The sequence below is a fragment of the Trichosurus vulpecula genome, chromosome 9 (assembly GCF_011100635.1).
Source record: "Trichosurus vulpecula isolate mTriVul1 chromosome 9, mTriVul1.pri, whole genome shotgun sequence".
In the NCBI taxonomy this organism is placed as follows: Eukaryota; Metazoa; Chordata; class Mammalia; order Diprotodontia; family Phalangeridae; genus Trichosurus; species Trichosurus vulpecula.
In genome coordinates, this window is record NC_050581.1 from 43637426 (window position 1) to 43658635 (window position 21210).

Genomic DNA, 21210 nt, shown 5'->3' on the forward strand with positions numbered 1-21210 from the left:
AGATCAAGGAATAAGTAAAACGGGCCTGGAGTTATAAGAATGTGTAATATATTAATACACCCCTTCCATATAAGCCTTCACTATACATATATACATGTAAATAGGTCTGAAAGTATGAAAAGACTTTTAATGATGTTACTTGATTTTGATGATGATGATAATGATGTTGAAAAAGGTGAGACAAATAGGGCCAAGGTATCATGGAGCAGAGATTAGAAGCCTGAAATTTTGTCTCAGGCCTCTGAGTCCTTAAACCAGTTTTTAGTCTGACACTGGACGTCTGACAGTTTCTATGTCTCCACCTCCCTTTCGATGAACTGCTGTAAAGACCGGTTGTGCTGGTTTCTCCAAGAATAAGGGATGATCCAGTGAGTAAATCCTTTGTTTTTTTGGCAGACCACATTTTCCAGCCCCATTAACCTGTTCGAAATGCCAGTATTCAGAGCCAAGACACAAATGAAATCAGAGTTGCCTCATGTGGCTAAAATCCAGATGGTGTAAACAACTGTGTCCTACTGAGTCTCATGGTAACCTTGTTCTTTCCTCTAGTAGGATAAGACTGATAGAACCCTAAGAGTTATTTATGCATTTCCTGCACCACTTCTGTGGCATGAACAATACTTACGTTCAAAGAGCTGAGCTTTTAAATGATGTGCTCTACAAGGGGCAGGCCCTAAGACTGAACTAGCTTATTGATTTACATTTGAAATATATCTCATCACTGATGATTGCTTCATTACATTTCCTTTGTGAATGCAAGACTCATAATTTAATATATGTGTGAGCAAAAATGAAGAATGGTAATAACGAGTTGATTCAGATGAGAAGTTAATTCATTCTCCCAAAATCAGAGCTCACTATTCCTGTGATATTAACATTGCTTACAGTTTTTTGCACTTCAATCTAGCACCTTTTATGCCAGTGTCTCACTGTATTTAACAAGCTCTCCTGTTGGTAAAGGTGTTTTACAGATGGATAAACTAAGGCACGGTGGTTTACTTTGAGTGGTCTAGCAATTTCACTTAAAGAAGAGACCAGTCTTTGATTATAAACTCTCATCATACAACTTCCTTGTTTTTTGACTTCTGGAGCCAATCAGAAATGGAGTAATCCATGCATTATAAAGAGTTTTTTTTTTTAAGAGTTTTGGACTGTATCCTTGTGAATAAACTGGTGGCAATCAGCTGACTTGTTTTCAAATTTACAGAGTACACTCAATGCAATGACCAACCACTATTCCAGAGGAATGATGATGAAGCAGCTACAGGAGTGATGGGCTTGATGCAGAATAAAACATTTTCAGACACAGCCAATGTGGCAATTCATTTTGCCTGACTATGCGTATTTGGCACAAGGACTTTTTCTTTTCCTTTTTCTTTTTATCCAATGAGGAGTGGGAGGAAGAAGGGGGCAAGTGACAGGGTAGCCAAAATATTTTTTAAAAGAAAAGAAGGTCATTGAGGCATTTTTTTAAACATAGAGAAGAGAACAGAAGGAAGGCCAGAAATAGTCACAGACAAGCAGGACAACTTTGAAAGTTGCATGTTGAATTTTTATATATTTAAAAAGGAAAACAAGTTGGACATGACATAATATAGACCCACAGTTTCATGTACAGTCCTCTTTTTTTTGTTCTATTATAAAAATGGAAATGCCCATTTTATTTGATGTTTGTTAAGTTCAGATTTTTTTTTTTTAAGAATGCTAGCCAGGAGCAACAATAACCTTCCAGAGTTCTTGATTGGCACTGATATGACTGGAATGAGCTTTCTTTTCTTCTTTCCCTCTCAGCTCACTTGCCATTTTCTCTCTGAAACTTTCTTATTTCCCTAAGGTACGTTAGTGTTCTCTCCTTCTCTTGTATCTATTTATCTGAGTACACATCCATACTAATAATAAAACATACTAATAAAATGTAAGCTATTTGTATTTGTATTTCGTTCCGGTTTTCAACCCTTAGTATAATTCATTACACATTGTAAGCTATTAAAAATGTTTATTGGATTGAATTGGTATGCCAGATGCATCCTGCCATCCGATTACTTTGGTATGACTTCTAAATAAACAGTAAAGAGTAAAATGTAATATTTATTCTTTTCTAGGATAGCATAGGATGTATACAGTTATCTTTTAACATAATCAAATACATGATGATTTCATTCCCCTCCAAGCTACACAATCTTGTTCCAGTTCCTGGCTCTGATGCTTACTGGTTATATGACCATGAGCATGTCTTAACCTCTCTAAGCTTCAGCTTCCTCATCTATAAAGACTAGATACCCTCTGAGGCCTCTTCCATTTCTAAATCTATGATCCTGTGATAAGGCAGAGTTGAGGACAAACACAATTTTGGGCACAAGTAAGGTCACCTTATTTTTTATCATTAGGTCCAAAATCCAAACAGGACTCCCTGGAGTTCATGGAGATTTGGAAAGAGACCAAAACACTAGGAAGATAAATAAGCCACAGGGTTCTACTTACTTCCCTTACTTCAGAATATGCAAAATGCAGGTGGCTTTCCTTAATTAACACACTCTCTCTATTGAAGATTTTGGAGAGAGCTCAGAAAATAGGTTAGGCTTTTGCAGTGTCCAGTGCCTCATAAACTAAATATAAAGTTTCCCAGACACAAGCAAGGTGCCTTTCTCTATCCCTAGTTATCTTACTGCAGTCATTCCTGCCCCATTGACATATTAAACACCACATAGTTTCTACATATTTTTTATGAATTGCTTAACTAAATGGATAATAATACTCTGAGGTTATGCAAGAGATAAATGAATGGAAGCAAGAACCTGCTCATTTTCTTTTGGAGTTTGTTCCCCCCTCCCTTTTCACTTGTCTTTTCCACTTTTCTTTTTTAAAAATAGATATTTTATTTATACTTTTTTGCATTGGTATCATTTCTCAAGGAATACTGCCTCCCCCACACATTATCACCACCATCAATAAAATCCTCCCTGAAAAAAAATACAATTACCAGAAACAACCTAATACACTGACCTTGTATGCTTTATTCTGCACCTATAGTCCACCACCTCTCTACCAAGAGGCTCTCTCCCCCACTTGATTAAGAGCATTTCTTGTTCTTGAAATAAGCACAAAAAAGATAAAATGAGGGGAGTAGCATTGTACTCCTTCCTTTATTTTTTTCCCTAATTAATATAAAGGGTATATCTACTTCAGAGTTCACTGTGCAGGGCAATCTTCCTTCAGCAAATTTGCTAACTACTGGGGATGGAAGGGGCAAGAAGAAAGAAATATTCATGTCTTTTGGAACAAAATTGAAAGACCTTATCTCCAGTTAGCCAATATTTGAGTCAGGGAAATGGGATAATAGGAGAAAGTATTCATTGAAGGGAAACAGAGTAGAAGGAATTATCCATAGACCATGGAATTTCAAAATTGGAAGGGACTTCTGAGGCTATCTTTTCCAATGCATGCCTGAAAAAGGATCACCTCTACAATATATCTGAAAAATGGTCATCAAGCCTTTTCATGAACACCTCAAGTTGGGAGATGCTCACAATTTTTTCAATCTACTTTTGATAGCTAATTGTTAGAAAGTTTTTCCTCAATAGAAAACCTAAATTTGCCTCTTTGTAAATAAATGCTCAACTGATTCCCCCTAGTTCTGTCCTCTGGGCCCAAGTAGAGCCAGATGAATTTTTCTTCCACATGGCAGCCTCTCAAATGCTGGAAGACAGTTATAAGGTCCCTGCTAAGTCTGCTCCAGGCAGACTTTGTCTCCATTTCCTTCAATTGAACTTCCTTCACCATCCTGACTATTCTCCTCTGATCACTCTCCACTTTATCAATGTCTTTCCTAAAATGTGGTTCCCAGAATGAACATAATATTCAAGTGTGATCTGAGAGGGCAAGATAAATAGCAGAACCACCGTTTTCTTATTTTTGGAAGCATTGTCTCTTTTCACATAGCCTGACCTAATATTTGGTTTCTTGGTCACCGTGTTGGGCTTGCACTACCCTAAACTATCTAGATCTTTTTCAGATGAACTGCAGCCTATCCATCCAGGCTTCCTCCATCTTAAAATGTTGAGCAATGCAGTATGGTATAGTGATTAGACTCCAGGCTAAGTCTGGAGTCAGAAAAAAAGAAAAAATAACCTATGTTTAAAACCTGCCTCTGATACTCATTAACTGTGTGGCCCTGGGCAAATCACTTAAGCTCTCTCCAAATCTCAGTTTTCACATCTGTAAAAGAAGTATTTTAAACTAATGGCATGTAAGGTCACTTCTGCCCAAAATCCAATTACTTTTTTAAACCCAAGTGTAAAACTTTACATTCATCCCTATTAAGTTTAATCGTATTAGATTTGGCCCAGTGATCTAGCCTGTTGAGATTTTTTGAATCTTGATTTTGTGGTCTAGTGTGCTAGCTATCTCTTCCAGATTTACATCTGCAAATCTCATAAGCATTTCATCTATGCTTAGATGCAAGCCACTGATAAGAATTTGAAACAGGTAGGGCCAAGTGTAGATCCTTGAGGCACTGCCCTGGAGAACTGCTTCTAAGTTAACAAAGAAACTTTCATGACTACTCTTTGGCTCTGGCCCTTCACCTAAGTTTGAATACACCAAATTATATATTCATCTTGCCCACATCTCACATTTCTCCTCATTTTCCATGGACTAGTGTGAGAATTTATCAAATACTTTGCTAAAATCTAGGCAAACTGTTACACACACACACATATACACACACAGTGTTCACACACACATATACACACACACATATGTATAATACATACACTCATACATATATGTTTATATGTGTGTGTATCCCTGGTCTGCTAGATTAATAACCTTGTCAAAAAAAGGAAATAAGGTTAGTGACATAATTTGTTCTTTTTTAAAAAATTACTTTTATTTTAATTAAGTTGAGGGCAGGGACCATGTTTTTTGCCTTTCTTTGTAGCTCTCTAAGCACGGTGCTGGGCACATAGCAAGAGTATAATAATGCTTGTGGACTAATTGAAGATTAGTTAGAATGATTTATGTATTTATGTAAATTTTGTTTTTATATCACAATCATCTTGGGAAGTACTCCTCCACCCTTCTCCACATTAACCCTCCCTTCTAACAGAAGATTTGTTGTTGTTGAGTCCTTTTTCAACCGCATCTGACTCTCCGCGACTCCATTTGGGGATTTCTTGGCAAAGATACTACAGTGGTTTACCATTTCCTTCTCCAGCTCATTTTACAGATGAGGAAACTGAGGCAAAAAGGATTAAGAGACTTGATTAGGATCACACAGGTAGTGTCTGAGGCTGGATTTGAAGTCACTAAGTCCTGACTCCAGGCCTGGCACGCTATTCACTGTACCACCTAGCTGTAACAGGAAAAACCATCAAGCAAAAACCACCTGATACAGAGACCTCTTCTGACAATGCAAACAATATCATTAGTGTCTTCACGGTAGTGTCACCCCTCTTTACCATAAAAATGAGGTATGTTTCATTATCTGTCCTCCAGGACTATTATTTGTGTTTCAGTTCCTCAGAGTTTAGCTACCTTAGAGTGATTCTTTCATGTAGAATTGTAATTATAGTGCATATGGTTCTTTTGGTTCTGTTCATTCCACTCTGCATCAGTTCATAGGAGTCTTCCATGTTATGCTCTGAATTTCTTTAATTAGTGATTTCTGATTACTATTCTATTACATTCTTATACCATAAAGCAGGGCTGTCCAACTTTAAGTTTTTATTGAAACAATAGACAGTGTATTTTGATTTGCCATTTTAGTGAAAGTTCTGCGGTAACTCAGCCTCAAGCATTTATGTAAATTTCTATGCTTGTAGGCGGGCTGCATGTGGCCACAGGCCGCATTTTGGACAGCCCTGCAAAGCTTTTTCCAGCTATTTCCCAAGTAATGAGCATCTACTTTTTTTTTTTTTTACAGTTTTTTGCTCCCACAAAAAAGTACTGCTATGAATATTTTGATTTTTGTTGGACCTTTGTTTTTTGTCTCCTTAGAAGCTTCAGTTTATCTACAGAAGACCCCTGGAGATCTGCCTTCTCTGCGGGCTTGGCTTCCAGAAAGTCCTGGGAGAAAAGTCCTGTATTTAAGATCTATGGTAATCCTAGGAGTCTCCTGATAAATCTGCTGGTATGAGTAAGCCTGCTCCCCCCTTCCACCCACACCCCATAGCCTAGATTTAAGTGTCAATGGCGTTAACTTTACAAATATCTTTAGACTTTCTCTCCCCCTCCCCCCACCCCCCAGCTTCCCAGCCTTCAGACATAGTCGCTGCCTCCAATCATCACCAACAGAGTTAATTTTGTAACTGGTGCACTGGACACTATGATGACTTCTCTCAACAATATATGTTTGGGGAAGATTAACACTGGTTGTTCTCAAACAATTCACTTCATCTCTCAATGACCGACTCTCTAAGATGATAAAATGCGGCATACCAGTCTGCCTTGGTAGAGAGAGTTCCCCAAGGAGATCTCTTCACCAGATAAATCAAAGGACCATCCTTCCCTCCATCGCCTGCCAAAAAGTCATTGTTGTTTGCAGATAACTGTGCACTCAATGTTGTCTTCGAGGTTGAGATGCAACAGAGTATAGATTGGTTCTCTGCTACTTGTGTTCATTTTGGCTTTAACACCAAGAAAACAGAGGTTCTCCACCAGCCAGCACTGAACCATCCATACATGGAGCTAACGGTTACAGCAAATGGAGAAATTTTTAATGCTGTGGATAAGTTCACTTACTTTGGCAGTATACTTTCCAGGGATGTCTACATAGATGATGAGATTGATGCCAGAGCTAGCTCAGCATTTGGGAGGCTCAGAAAGGGTGGGAGAGAAGAGTATTCGGCTGCCTACCAAACTGAAGGTCTATAAAAACATTGTGCTAACTTCAATGTTGTATACCTGTGAAACCTGGACAGCATGCCAGTGCTGTGACAGAAAACTGAACTGCTTCCACGTGAATTGTCTCAGGAAGATTCTGAAGATTACCTAGCAAGGTAAGATACTGAACACTGAGGTCCTTTCTTGAGCTGAACTACCAAGCATTTAAACTCTACTGCAGAGAGTACAGCTCCAATGGGCTGGTCATATTATCTGAATGCCCAATGTGTGTTTACCTAAAAGATTATTTTATGGAGAATTCAGACAAGACAAATGTTCACAAAGAGGTCAGAAGAAGCCGCACAAGGACACTCTCAAAGTCTCTCTGAAGAACATTACTATCAATTGTGAGACATAGGAGATGCTGGCAGAGGACTGCAAAGTATAGCATGCCCACATCAAAGAAGGCACTGTGCTCTATGAGCAAAGCAGAATTGCAACAGCACAAAAGGAATGTGAGATGCTTAAATCTAGAGACATTTCCACTCCAAATGTTCAGATGAACTATTCATTCGTCTTGCCCCAACTGTGGTAGAGTCTTCTGAACTTGTATTGGTCTGATCAGCCACAGTCACATGCACTGTACCTTGTCCCCAACACAGTGATATCATTTTGGTCCTCTTGGAGTACAAAGGACAAACACCAACAGTAATAGTATGAGGTGACATTTTGTACAAAACATAATCCTCCCTCCTGTCACTCCCATATTTCATTGAGGTATATTTAAACAAGTATCATTTTGGCCCAGTTTACTTCCTGAATATTTATTAATCTGTCCTAATTTGGTAGATGTACAGGTGATGTTGTTGGTATTAGCTTCCTGCAAAAATTTATCTAGAGGAAAAAACCCAGAAAGAGCACCAGCATGACGCAGTAGACAGAGCAATAGATTTGGAACCATAAGGTTGGAATCTGAACTCTAGTACTAAAAAAACAAAAAGAAAAACTGGATTTACAACTGTGTTGCTAAGAAAATAGATGGTGAGATAACATGATACAGTAGAAAAACTCTTGGATGGTGGTGTCAGGAGGCTCATATCATGGCTCTTATCTAATCATGTGACTATGGCTGAATTACTTAACCTGAGTCTCAATCTTCTCTTCTGTAAAATGGGGGTTATAGTGCCTGGACAATTTTCCATGGCTATTGTTAAGAAATTGTACAAAATACTTCACTGAGCCTCATTATCTTCATCCGTAAAATGTCCAGCCCCCCTCATATTTTTCAAAGTATGAAGTGCAAATGTTAAATGGACATTAATGTTTTAGAAAGAATTTGCTCTTTCTTTTTTAGATATTTTAACAAATGTTCTCCATTGGGATTTTCTTTTTTATGTGTTTTTGAAAATTTTATTAAGGTAGGACAGAATAAGATCCAGTCCTGCCTCTACTACTTTTCCAGCTGGTGACCTTAGATTAGGTGCATCCTGTGCCTCAGTTTGCCCATTTGTAAAATGATGGCATTGGGATCTTTAAGGTCCCTTCCATCTCTGATATTCCATGATTCTATGAATTTATCATGAAAAGCTCAAGAGGAGCTCAACATGAAGGAGCCATAGTATTGTAACACAACTGATACTTTCCTATTTAGGTCAATAATCGCAAAGGGTTTGACCATATATGCCATTTCACTGCATATAATATAGTCACTTTTATAGAGAATGCAGCAGCTAATTTAAATAATAACATTTAAAACCAGTTGTTGGACACTTCAACTTAAGTGTTATGTGGAAAACTTATAGAAGTTCTGGGGGAAAAAATGGAATGGAAATGATTAAGAAGATGAGAATTATGAAGAGAGCTTATGGAAAACTGATAAGGTTGAATAATAGTAACTAGCATTCATCTAGCACATTAAGATTTGCAAAGCACTTTATATACACTATCTCATTTAAGCATTATGTCTACCCCCAGAGATAGCTGTCACGATTATCCCCATTTTACAGATGGGAAGACTGCTAGGGAAGTTAAGTGACTTGCCCATAGTCATGCAACTAGTATATATCTGGCACAGGATTGAAATCCAGTTCTTCCTGCTTTCATGTCTAGAATATTTTCATCTCTAACTGAAAGTTGAAGAAACTGGCCAATGAGCCTAACCCTTATGAGCATGCACAGGATATCCAGCTAATGTATTCCCCATATGGACTTTAGAGTATGTATACACATTCTGCAGAATGTAAAGACTTCCCCGGCAGAATGGGCAAATATGAACAGTCGGTTCCAGTAGCCATGAAGGAGGCTGAAGCAGACATTGAAGATGCTGCGGTCATCCACTACATTCCAGGCCATCACCAGCCATTCTAACTTTTGGTCTGCCACGGACTTTGATGACTCAGGAAGAGAGAGTGAGGCTGGTGATTTTGTGCAGCTGTTCCTTACTTAAATCTAATTCAAGCACAAGCCAAGACATCACCCATGATGTCATTGGTCCTTTCAGAAAAAAACAAACAACAATAACAACATATTCTATAACTGGTTCTAGTCTGCTCACCATGTGATAAAGAGAAGTCTCTTTGATTGATGAAGTAGTTAGAAATGGATAATTCATTTGAAAGACAGTAGTCTACCGGAATCTCTTCCTTTTCTTTGATTTGTCTTCTTCCTAACAGCATTATGGTTATAGTAGACAGACAATGTTCTGAGGGGAAAGGCCTCAGGCCCTTCCCACCTAAGGCCAACAAGCAGTCTGTGAAGGTGGTTCTTGGTTCTTTGCTTCAGTGCTTGTTCTTTTGTTTCAACGGAAGGAAATTGAAGGCTGTAACATTGTGAATTTTGATAGGTTAGGAAAACAAACCACCAGGATGTCTGGGAGTGAAGTATGTGCTAATTTGCAGCCAGCCAGTTCAGCATAAATGCCCCCAATGATTAAGGAGTTACCTTCTGGAACTAGCCCAATGATAGCTGAGAGAAGAACTCATCTGACAGCAATACCACATTTGGATGAGAACTTAGTGGGACTATTGTTATGAAGAAACTTTGTTAAGTCTGAGCTGAATGTCCCCAGAGATTGAGGTAGTATATGGGAGACTATATCCCTTGTCGGGGGTGGCGGGGAGGGAAGGGAATATTTGTACTTTTGTTTGTACTATATTTTGAAAGTATATCCCTTTGTGCTAATTAATGTTAGTTGGTTAAATGGAACTGGGGTGCTAGATGATGGCAGCTAACAGTTATGGAGAGTGATTTCAGAATGGGGCCTTATGCTGATAGCATTAGAGAAAGATACCCTAACTCCTCACGAATGCCCTTAGAATCCACTTAGGGAGAGTGAGGCAAAAATAATTGTTACAAATTTTTACATCACGTTGCCTCTGAATAGGAACTTTGTGTATGTGAAGAGTAATGTTATTAGGCCTTACGGGACCAATTCCCTCAACCCACATTCTTACAGATATAATTAATTCGTGAATAAGCCTTTTACATTTCCACTGAAGACAAAACAGCAGGAAACTAACTCAACTGTAGTAAGATGGATTTAGGCTACATATGAGGAAGAACTTTCTGATTTTAACCATTGTGAGCTGCCAGAACACAGATCAGAAAAAAAGGATAGTCAATCAGCTTTCTTTCTGAAGGTGGTTTACTTGTAATATTTTATTGAGACGAAGGTCACTTTAGATGACTATTTATCATCTTTTTTCAGTCCTCTGTCTGTCTCTATGAGCTCCACTTGCAGACAGAGTGAGGAAGAATACCTTATGCTGTGGAAAGCTACACAGGGAATTTAAGGAGACGATGCAATTACGTAAGTTGAAATCTGATTCCGACATAAAGTTTAGTTTCTCTCCTCTTGCTGAAATAGGCCCAGGTGAGTAGCCCCAAATGGTCAGGACTCTTTTGTGATTACCTTCAAAGGGTTAGTCTAATTTATAATCTTTTCCTGTGGCTAATTTTCAGAGAAGGAAATGACAATCCATAATGCATATAATTATAGGCAATTTAAATAACTAATGTTTCATTACTGGTGGAAAATCAGTTAGGAATAATCCAAAGTAGGATATCTGTCTTCCGACCTACTCTTACTTCCCAGGTATTCTGGAAGCCTGGCCCAGTATTTGATGTGGCAAGAAGAAGGTGTATCTATAGGAAAATGAGGGGTCAGGCTGGGCATGCTTTAGAATTTGTTGTGGAGAGTTAAATTACAGCTCCCGATGGTTCAAGGTGATATTGGAGGATAAGATGTATTTGCTGTAATATATATGAGGTAGCCATCTAAACTGAGTGAAATTGCAAAGTACCTCCTACTCAGGACTTAACCTGTATGGTCATAGGGAGAATGTGCAATAGTTTTTTGGTGGTGGGAGAAGAAGAGGAAGTATGTGTTGTGTGTTTATCTTCTTTCTCCCTGCCACCTCTTAACCCATAGTCTTTATTGAATAAATTGTACCGTCACCTGACAGCAAAGGAGGGGAAGGCAGAGTGCCTTTCTCCAATTAATATGATTAAGTCTGGTTGCTAGACCACTGTAATCAGCTCTATGCAGGAGTAAGATGGGAAACACTCCAGGAGACTGTACTGACCATCAGGTATATGCTAGAGGAAGGAAGTAAAATCAAGAACTGGGCCAACTGAGCATAGAGTGAAGGGTATCTTGTAGGCATAATTCATCTCCAGGTGGTAAGAAAGACTCTGGTGCGTGTTTGGGAAGTTTAACAGTTTAGCAGAGATGTCCAGGTGTGCCTAGGCCCAAACAGGTTTGAGGAAACTTAACCAATCTTTCCATGGTTCTCCTTGGACAGGGAGGTTCTGGTCATGTCACAATGTCACAGGTATCCCTTAATCGCTTAAACACAAGACACACTCGACCCTAATTAACACATACATCATCATACATAGTCTCATTGTGTTTTCCCCTCACTTCAAGTACTCACAGGAAACATTTCAACAGCCCTTTGAGCTCTCTTCTGGGGCTGCTCCAAAAAGACTATAGTAGTTTCACTGTTATGCCCTAAGTCAGTTTGCACTGAGAATTATTTACCAAAAAACTGGAATCTAGACTTTTTTTTAAATTTAATTTAATTTTATTTTCAATTCTGAAATTTTCCCTTTCCTCTCCCCTTCCCCTACCCATTGAGAAAGCAAGAAAAATGAAACCTATTACAAGTATATATATAAAATAAATTCCTGAGCTAGCCATATTCCAAAAAGAAGAGTGAAAGAAAGAAGTAAAAGAAAAAGAAGAGAATATTCTTCAATCTGCAATCTGAGTCCATCAGCCCTTTATCTGGAGGTGGATAGATTGTTTCATATAATGAATCCTTAGGTATTGTGTTTGGTTGTTGTATTGATCAGACACTAAATTTTTCCAAGTTGATTATCTTTATGATATTGCTATTATTGTTTAAATTTTTCCCCTGGTTCTGCTCACTTCACTTTGCATCATTTCATACAAGTTTTCCCAGATTTTTCTGAAACCATCTCTCTCATTATTTCTTACCACACAATAGTATTCCATCACATTGGTGTACCAGAACTTGTTTAGCCATTCCCCAACTGAGGAACAGTGACTCCAAATCCAGTGTCCTTTCCATTCTCTCCTCTTTTTCCCTGGATGTATGGGAGGGGACTTGATGCCCTTCCCCCACCCAGCAGCAATAAAATAGAGACTAAGCACAGGCAACTAAAGCATATGTCCTATTCAGGTAAACCTGAGCCTAGCTTCTGAGCTACCTCCTCTATTCTGTTTCCTTCCCAAGTACAGGTGACTGAGTAGTGATCTTGTGATATCCCAGCTCTCCATTCCTACTCATCTCTACAAAACAGCAACTTTTAAAAAGATTATATTGATATCTTTTGGTTTTTACAAGCTTTCATTTCCTAATACATCCCTGCCCTGCTCCAGAGTCATCTTGTAGAACAAAGAATAAATGAGAAAGAAGGGGAAAAGTAGTTCAAATTGGGCAATTCATCAAATGATTCTGACACTCTTTGTAGTATATCATGCCCATAATATAATAATTGGGGCAGCTAGGTAGCACAGTGGATAGCATGCCAGGCCTGAAGTAAGGAAGAATCATCTTTCTGAGTTCAAATCCAGCCTCAGAAACATACTAGCTGTGTGACCCTGGGCAAGTCACTTAACCCTGTTTGCCTCAGTTTCTACATCTATAAAATGAGCTGGAGAAGGAAATGGCAAACCACTCCAGGATCTCTGCCAAGAAAACCCCAAATGGGTTCACGAAGATTTGGGAAGGATGAAAAACGACTGAATAATAATATGTCCATATGCAAGCACTCCTCCCAACCCATTTCTACAAAATTGGAAGGGAGGTAATTCTCATATCTCTTCTCCAAGGCCAACCATTCAGTTTTGACCTTTATTTGTTCTTTCCAGTTATATTGCTGACATCATTTTGTAGGTTGTTTTCCTGATTCTGATTACTTTGTTTTGCAATAGACACAAGTAAAAAATCCTTATAAAATGCTAAGAGGGAGAAAAGTTGGAAGATCTAGGAAGTAGAGTAGTTTGTTTAGTTCATACCATTCATATAACTTACTGGCTGTTACTGCCATAATTTATAGTTTGCAACTCATCAACCCACATAAGAACATTTAGAGCTCTCCTGCAACTTTTGAGAGAGTTTGAGGAGTAGAATGCCCTAATCCCCAATTTTAGACATACTGTGGAACCTGTGATTATAACTTATTAGATGATCTACTCGCAATTTGAGTTTCCTAAGATTTCCAAAAATTCAGGCATCCGGATGTCATATTTCACTTATACTTGGGGGCCAGTCACTGCTGACCCTGGCTCCAATGGAGAACCCTATGGCAAAAAAAGAGAGATGTGTATAGGTCTTAAATGGGAGGGCAGATAGTAAGGTGGAGCCAGAGCCAGAGCACAATTCTAACCTTATGCCCTTGGCAATCATTCTCTTCGTTCCTCAGTTTTTTCCTCTTCGGTTACTGCAGAGGCAGATCGTATCATGACGATCTGTCTCTCAGGCACAGTATGTGTTTTGCTATGAAAATACAAAGTGCTGAATATCCATAACTATGTTTTTAAATAGCTTTCCACATGTTACACATGTAAATCTTAAAATAGAACTTGTTGGTATATTTTAATTTAATTTAAACATGACAAGTTCATTGAATTGAATCACTCATTATATTGATAATCATCATTTATACCTCTAATATGAAATGCAAATATTCAACCTCAGCATAGGCTGGCCCCTCTCCCTCAGCATGGACACCTACACTAGGAATCTTGTGACGCAAGGATTAACATACTATTATTAATCAGCCTAACATTCAGGCTAAAAGGCTTACCAATATTTTTCTCCATCTTTTCACCAGCCTCTCTTCTGTCTAGGCTAGAGATCATGCTCTGGAAGACTTAACCCTTTCAGATTCATAGCTCCCACCTTTGGTGGCTTCCCACCCTTCCTGATTGGTGAGTATCTCACAAAGCCCATTATATCCAGGCTGGCTAGAGCCATGCTTTACTGTATGTAACACCATTCTCTCACCAGCACCTTGCCATTCTCCTTCTTCACCTCTACTTTCCAGTTTTGGAACCATAATCAAATTAATTTTGCCTTTGTTGCTAGAAATGGTATGTCAATCCACTCCTTTAAGTACCCACTCCAACATCCCTGTACCTTTCCAAACCAAAAATGAACCTTGTTGTCCACAACTCCCCCATATTTAGGGGTGTGCTGGTAAATGTTTAATGACCCACTTTTAAGTTTAATCTGCATTATTAACCTTTCGACCATCACTTTCTTAAGTCAACAGTCAACAAAACAAAAAAAAATCAAGCTGGTTGTAGTATTTACTGATTTCTAGGGTTTACACTGAAAAGTTGACAACCAACTCTTGAGAGGAGGTTCAAGCTCATTCCAACACACCTGTGCTATTATATGTATTATCTTCCTCTGTTAGGAAATAAGTTTTTTTAATTCAGTTACTGTCTCTTGTATCTTGAGGGCTTAGGACAGCACATAGTATGCATTTAATAAATACTTTTTCATTCATTTGTAACATATTAATTATTAAGATAATGGTAACAATTAAGTATAGATGCAGATGTCATACTTTAAGAAAACGACAAACATCTCAACTTATTAAACTGATAAATTAGGAGTTCGTTTTTGGTAATCCTAAAGGATTTTTTTTACTGTGAGGAAGTTTTCACTGTGTGATTCCCTTAATTTATAAAAATCACCTCCTCATACCTTTAAAATATGATGTGATTTGCATGCATTAACATATGGTATAGAGAGAAAGCGTTAGTCTCCTGGACCACAACTGACATTTTAATTTAAACTCCTTGATGCTAGCCTGTTATTTTCATGTCTGAGTTCCCCTTTTTTTCAGCATATAGGCCTTCAGACCTGTGCTGATTTGCATATCTATTATTAAACCTTGTTAATGTTACTAAAGTTTAAAAAAACTAGTAGCAATAACATTAGAGCAGGTTTGTCTTTCATTCACATTTAGGCAATTAAAATCTATTTTTAATTGCCTGGGGAGAAAACTGGCTATTTTCCAATTAGTAGACCAAATCTATTAGCTGCCAAATACTATTTATATGAAAATTGTGCTTGCGCACAATACACTTAGTGTTTCCATAATTCAATTCTTAATTAAACATAAGCTTGGAAAATGATAATTGCTGAAATTTTCTGATGTTTAGTTGACAAATGTTTGCACTATTGTTATTTTAATTACTATTTTAAAAGACTATTTTTGTCTCCTTTTGCCTTAGTCTTTGATTGCCTGAAGTACCAGATGTAGAGGCAATAGAATGTGCATCTTGGGAAGGAATGCTCTCATTAAAACTGCTGTGAAGCAGTGCATAGATTTTCTTCTCTTCATTCCTACATAGCAGCTCACATCTACCATCACGTTCCATGAATGGATGAAGCTTTTCGGAATTCCATGCAAGTTTGCTTCAGAAGGCTTGAGAAGGTATCAGAACTAGCCCCTTGGCCATAGAGATTGGTCCCATTGTGGGTTTTCTCCTATCTTTTGTGATTTGGGAAGGTGGAAATTCTTCACCAAGAAAGGTTGTCCCAATTCAATTGAGGATCATAGGTTAAAAGCTGGAAGGGATTTTAGAAGTGATCTAGCTCACACCCTACGTACCGACCCCCGCCTCTCAGTTTTTACAGACAAGAAAACTGAAGCCTAGAGAGGTGAATGATTTGCTCAAGGTCACACAGGTAGTAAGTAATAAAGGCTAGAACAAGGATTTGAGCCCAGGCTATCTTGATGCCAAACCTAAAACTTTTGTCACTGTACCACAGTTTTGATTCTTTTATAGAACACAATTTTATTAGTTAGGTGATACTCTTGAATCTCTTTAGTTTATGTTCATTGGGTTCAGGAAAACTAAATGAATGAATGAAACTGGGTTCTAGTTCTGTTTTACCACTGATTCAGCCTTGGGTAAGTAACACAAATTTTCCGTCCTCAAATTGCCTTACGATTATTTATCTGGCTCTGTGTTGTATGTGTTCCCTTTACCTCCCAGCAGAGCATATTCTCCCTGATTGCAAAGATTGTGTGTGTGTGTGTGTGTGTGTGTGTGTGTGTGTCTTTGTTTTTCCAGTATTTGGTAGTGTCTTGCACTTAATAAAAAGTACTTAATAAAAGTTTGTTGGAGTTGTTGAATTTTCTATCATGAAATGGTAATTAATTCCTATCTGTAAAACAGTGTTGACACTTCTAGGGCTGTATCCCAAAGAGATTATAAAAATAGGAAAAAGACCCACATGTACGAAAATATAGTAGTTCTTTTTGTGGTGGCCAGGAACTGGAAATTGAGGGGATGCCCATCAATTGGGGAATGGCTAAAGAAGTTGTGGCATGTGAATATAATGGGATATTATTGTGCTATAAGAAATGATGAACAGGTAGACTTCAGAAAAAACCTGGAAAGACTTATACAAACTGATGCTGAGTGAACAGAACCAGGAAAACATTGTACACAGTAATAGCCACAGTGTTCAATGACTGCCTTGGATAGACTTAGCCCTTCTCAGCAATTCAAGGACCTAAAACAATTCCAAAAGACTCATGATGGAAAATGCCATCCATAGCCAGAGAAAGAAATATGGACTCTGAATGCAAATCATTTGCTCTCTTTTTTTGTTTTGTTTTTTTTCTTTCTCACAGTTCCTCCCATCGATTCTAATTCTTCTATACAACATGACTGATGTGAAAATATGTTTAATAAGAATATATATGTAGAGCCTATATTGGATTGCATGCCGTCTTGCGGAGGAGGGAGAAAAGGGAGATGGAGAAAATTTAAAACTTATGGAAGTGAATGTTAAAAACTAAAAATAAATTAATTAATTTAAAAAACTAAAACAAACAAACAAACCAGGGTTGATATTCTATGCATATGGGGTTCTTCTCCCTTTTTTTTCCTCCTAATGCTAGTATTCTTTTAGAGGCTATACTCAAGAAATGGGTCTATCTATATAATATCAACAAGCCTATATTAACAACCCACTGTGAAAGAAAAAAACTTTACTATTCTCTGCATTGTAAGCACAAGCCAGCCACTGTAAGCACAAATTTTTATTATTTTAGCATTAATCTTGTCTAGGCATTGTTCTGCTAAGAGAGAAAAATGTCCAGACTGACATGAATGCCTTCAAGTCTTCAGACACTCTCTCATAAAGTCATTGTGAAGCAATATATTTTACAATATGATAAAAAAAAAGGGCAAAAGTTCACAATTTGCCTCATCTAACAGAACAACCTCCACTTAACTTTTGGCACAGCCTTAAAGAATCATTTTCCTAAAACCATTCAATACCTCTTTTACCACTCCCTTCAACGATTCTCCTTTCCATCTGTTTAATACTACCCTGCTTTCCATTAGTGGAGGCAGCTAGGTAGCACAATGGATAGATTGCTGTTTCTATCTACAGTCAGGAAGATGGGTTCGAATCCAGCCGCAGATACTAGCTGTGTGACCCTGGGCAAGTCAGTTAATCTAGGTCTTCTTCGGTTTCCTCATCCGTAAAATGGGGCTAATAACGGTACCTACCTCCCAGGGTTTTTGGGAGGATCCAATGAGATTGGAAATTTGTAAAGAACTTTGAAAACCTAAAGTACTATATAAATGCTGTTATTATCATTAATTGGAGTAATCACAGAAATGTCCTCTTTTTATTATTATTATTTTTTTTGCAGGGGGAAGGCAGGGAAATTGGGGTTAAGTGACTTGCCCAAGGTCACACAGCTAATAAGTATGTCAAGTGTCTGGGGCCGGATTTGAACTCAGGTCCTCCTGACTCCAGGGCCGGTGCTCTACTCACTGTGCCACCTAGTTGCCCCTATTATTATTAATAAACTCTAATCTTGCCAAGATGGATCAGTTCAGGACCTCTTGCCTAGTCACTGCTCTAATTGCTTCAAAAGAAAGGACCTTCAGATCTTCTTGTGCTGATCCAAGAAAGGGGAGCAGCAGGGCTTTATTTCAGAACTGATGGTTTAAGACCGATGATAAGGTTTCTCTTTCAGATTAGTCATAAGGCTTCAGACTGGAATAATTTTAAAATGTTTCCTTAATATTTCTAAAATAGGGAGCATGAGGTGCTTTGTCTGCTTTTAACTACCACATGACAAAAGCTAGAGAAATAAAGACAAAATAAACTATATCTAATCACTTACCATCTCAGGGAGGAGGGAAGGGAGGTAGGGAGGGAGGAAGAGAAAGATTTTGGAACTCAAAACTTTAAAAAAACAAATGTTAAAAACTGTTTTAACATGTAATTGGGGGAAATTATATGTGTGTATACATATACACACACACATATAAGAAATAAAGACAAAATGAAACAGATCCCTCTCCTCAAAGAGATTACATTACCCTTGGGGTGAGAGTGTGTGTGAAAGGCAAAAATAATATCTACACAGATAAGTGAATATAAAATTTTCCTTTGGTGTAGAATATGTGTACTTGTGATTTCATTGGTGTAGACAATTTCTGGTAAGGAAACTTCTTCTGCCCATTGGGATATGCAAATATTCTGCAGTTTATCATCTCATAGAATTGACTGGGATTGAGAAGTTAAGTGACTTGGCCAGTCACATAGCAAGAATTAGAGGTGGGTCTTCTACTCAGGCCTCTGTAACAGCCAGATCTCTATTCTCTATTCACTACATCATACAGTTTCTCAAATACTATATACACACACACGTGTGTGTGTATATATATATATATATACATATATATATGTATGTATGTATGTATACAAAATAATTTCAGGAATTGGGGAGTGATAACAATTTAGGGGATCAAGAAAGACGTCATACAGGAGGTGGCACTTGAGCTAAGCTTGGAAGGATTCTGGGGATTTCAAGAGGTAGAGGTAAGGATAGGAAATATTCTAGATATGGGAGAGAGTATCTAGAAAGTTGTGGAGGAAGGGATGAAATATTTGGGGTAAGGAAAAGCATTTTGGTCAGTTTGGATGCAGCAAAGAATATATGAAGGAGAGTAATATGAAATCATGTTGGGTATGTAGACTGGAGCCAGATTATGAAGGCATTTACATGCCAGGTAGAGGAGTTTATATTTTATCCTAGTACATCTAGGATTGATAGCCACTAGAGATTCTTGAGCAGGAGAAACATGGTCAGATCTGTGGTTGGGAATATCTATTTGGCAACTATCATGGATTTGAGAGGGGAGAGAAAATAGAGACTGGGAGAACAATTAGGAAGCCATTGCAATAGTTCAGGGGAAAGGTGCTTGTAGCCTAAACCCAGACAGCGGCTGCATAAATGGAGAGAAGGAAATGACTTCAAGAAATGATGGGGAGAAATAATTGAAAAGACTTAGCAACTGATGGTTTGGGAGATAGAATCAATGAAAAAGGATTAATTATTTACTGTATGCCAGGCATTATGCTATATAATGGGAACATAAATACATAAATACAAAAATTCTGCCTTCGAAGAGCTTACATTCTAATTGAAGAAAACTAAAGTGTGGTGGCTAGGGAAGGAATCACACAGATGATGAGTAGATATATAGTTAATTGGCATGTTCTTGTGATCTGATTACTGTAACTGGAGCAAAAGGTAGAAAGCAAGTCAGAGAAGGTGTGCATGTCATGCTAGGTAGATAGCAAGGCAATGTGGGTAGACAGCTGGATGGTTGTATGGGATATGAAAGTGAAATATGGCATGAGATCTGGGGCCAGCCAGTATATATAGAGAGCTAATCTGAGCTCACTCATAAAATCACTCAATCAACTGACCAATAAGCGTTTAATAAGCACTTACTCTTTGTCAGATATTGTACTGTGTGCAAGGATACAAAGAAAAAGCAAAAATATTTCCTGTCCTAAGGTAATAGTCTTCTTTTAAAAAGATTTTTAAAATTGATATCTTTTATTTTTATATCTCCTAGATTTCCCACTCTGTTTTTTTCCTCCTTACTTCCCAGAGAATCATCCTTTATAATAAAGGATTTTAAAAAGAAAAAGGAAGAGGGAAAAAAAATCAGTGAAACCAATTAACACGTGCAAAAAAATCTGACATTTTATGCAAAGCTTCATACCCATGGACCCACATCTCTACAAAGGAACAGAGGGAAGTGTTTTCTCATATCTCTTCTTTGAATCTGTTAGGTCTTTATAATTTTGCAGTATTCAATTTCAATTGTTTTGTGGTTGTTATTCTTTTCATTTACATTGTTGTAATTTCAAAAATTGTTTTCTTAGCTCTGCTCACTTCACTTTGCACCAGTACATATAAGTCTTTCCATGCTTCTGCATATTTTTTATAACAGTAATATTCCAGTATATTCACATACCACTGTTTGTTTAGCAAGGGCATCTACTTTGTTTCCAATTCTTTGCAACCACAATAAGCAATGTAATAAATACTTGGGTGCATATGTAGCCTTTTTTATTGTCAAAACTTCCTTGTGGTATATTTCTAGAAGTGAAACTTCTAAGTCAAAGTTGTGGACATTTTAATCACTTTATTTGCATAACTCTAAATTGTTCCCCAGAATAGTATGCAACAATTGTCTGGGAAGAGCTCATATTCTAGTGGGGTACATTTAAGATACATACTGAATTGATAGAAAATGAAGAAAGTAACCCTAGAGGGGAAGCCACTAGCATCTAAGAGTACTGGGAAAGGCTTCCGGTAGAAGGTAGTATTTGAGTTGTCTTGAAGGAAACTAGTGATTCTAAGAGATTGAACAATCTAGGCATGAGGAACTGTCAATGCAAAGTCAAGGAGACAGTCAATTAAGTATCGTGTGCTAGACTGAGCTTCCCACTATGGCTAGATTGTAAAATCTGTGGATGGGGTGATGTATGTAAGAAGATTGGAAAGCTA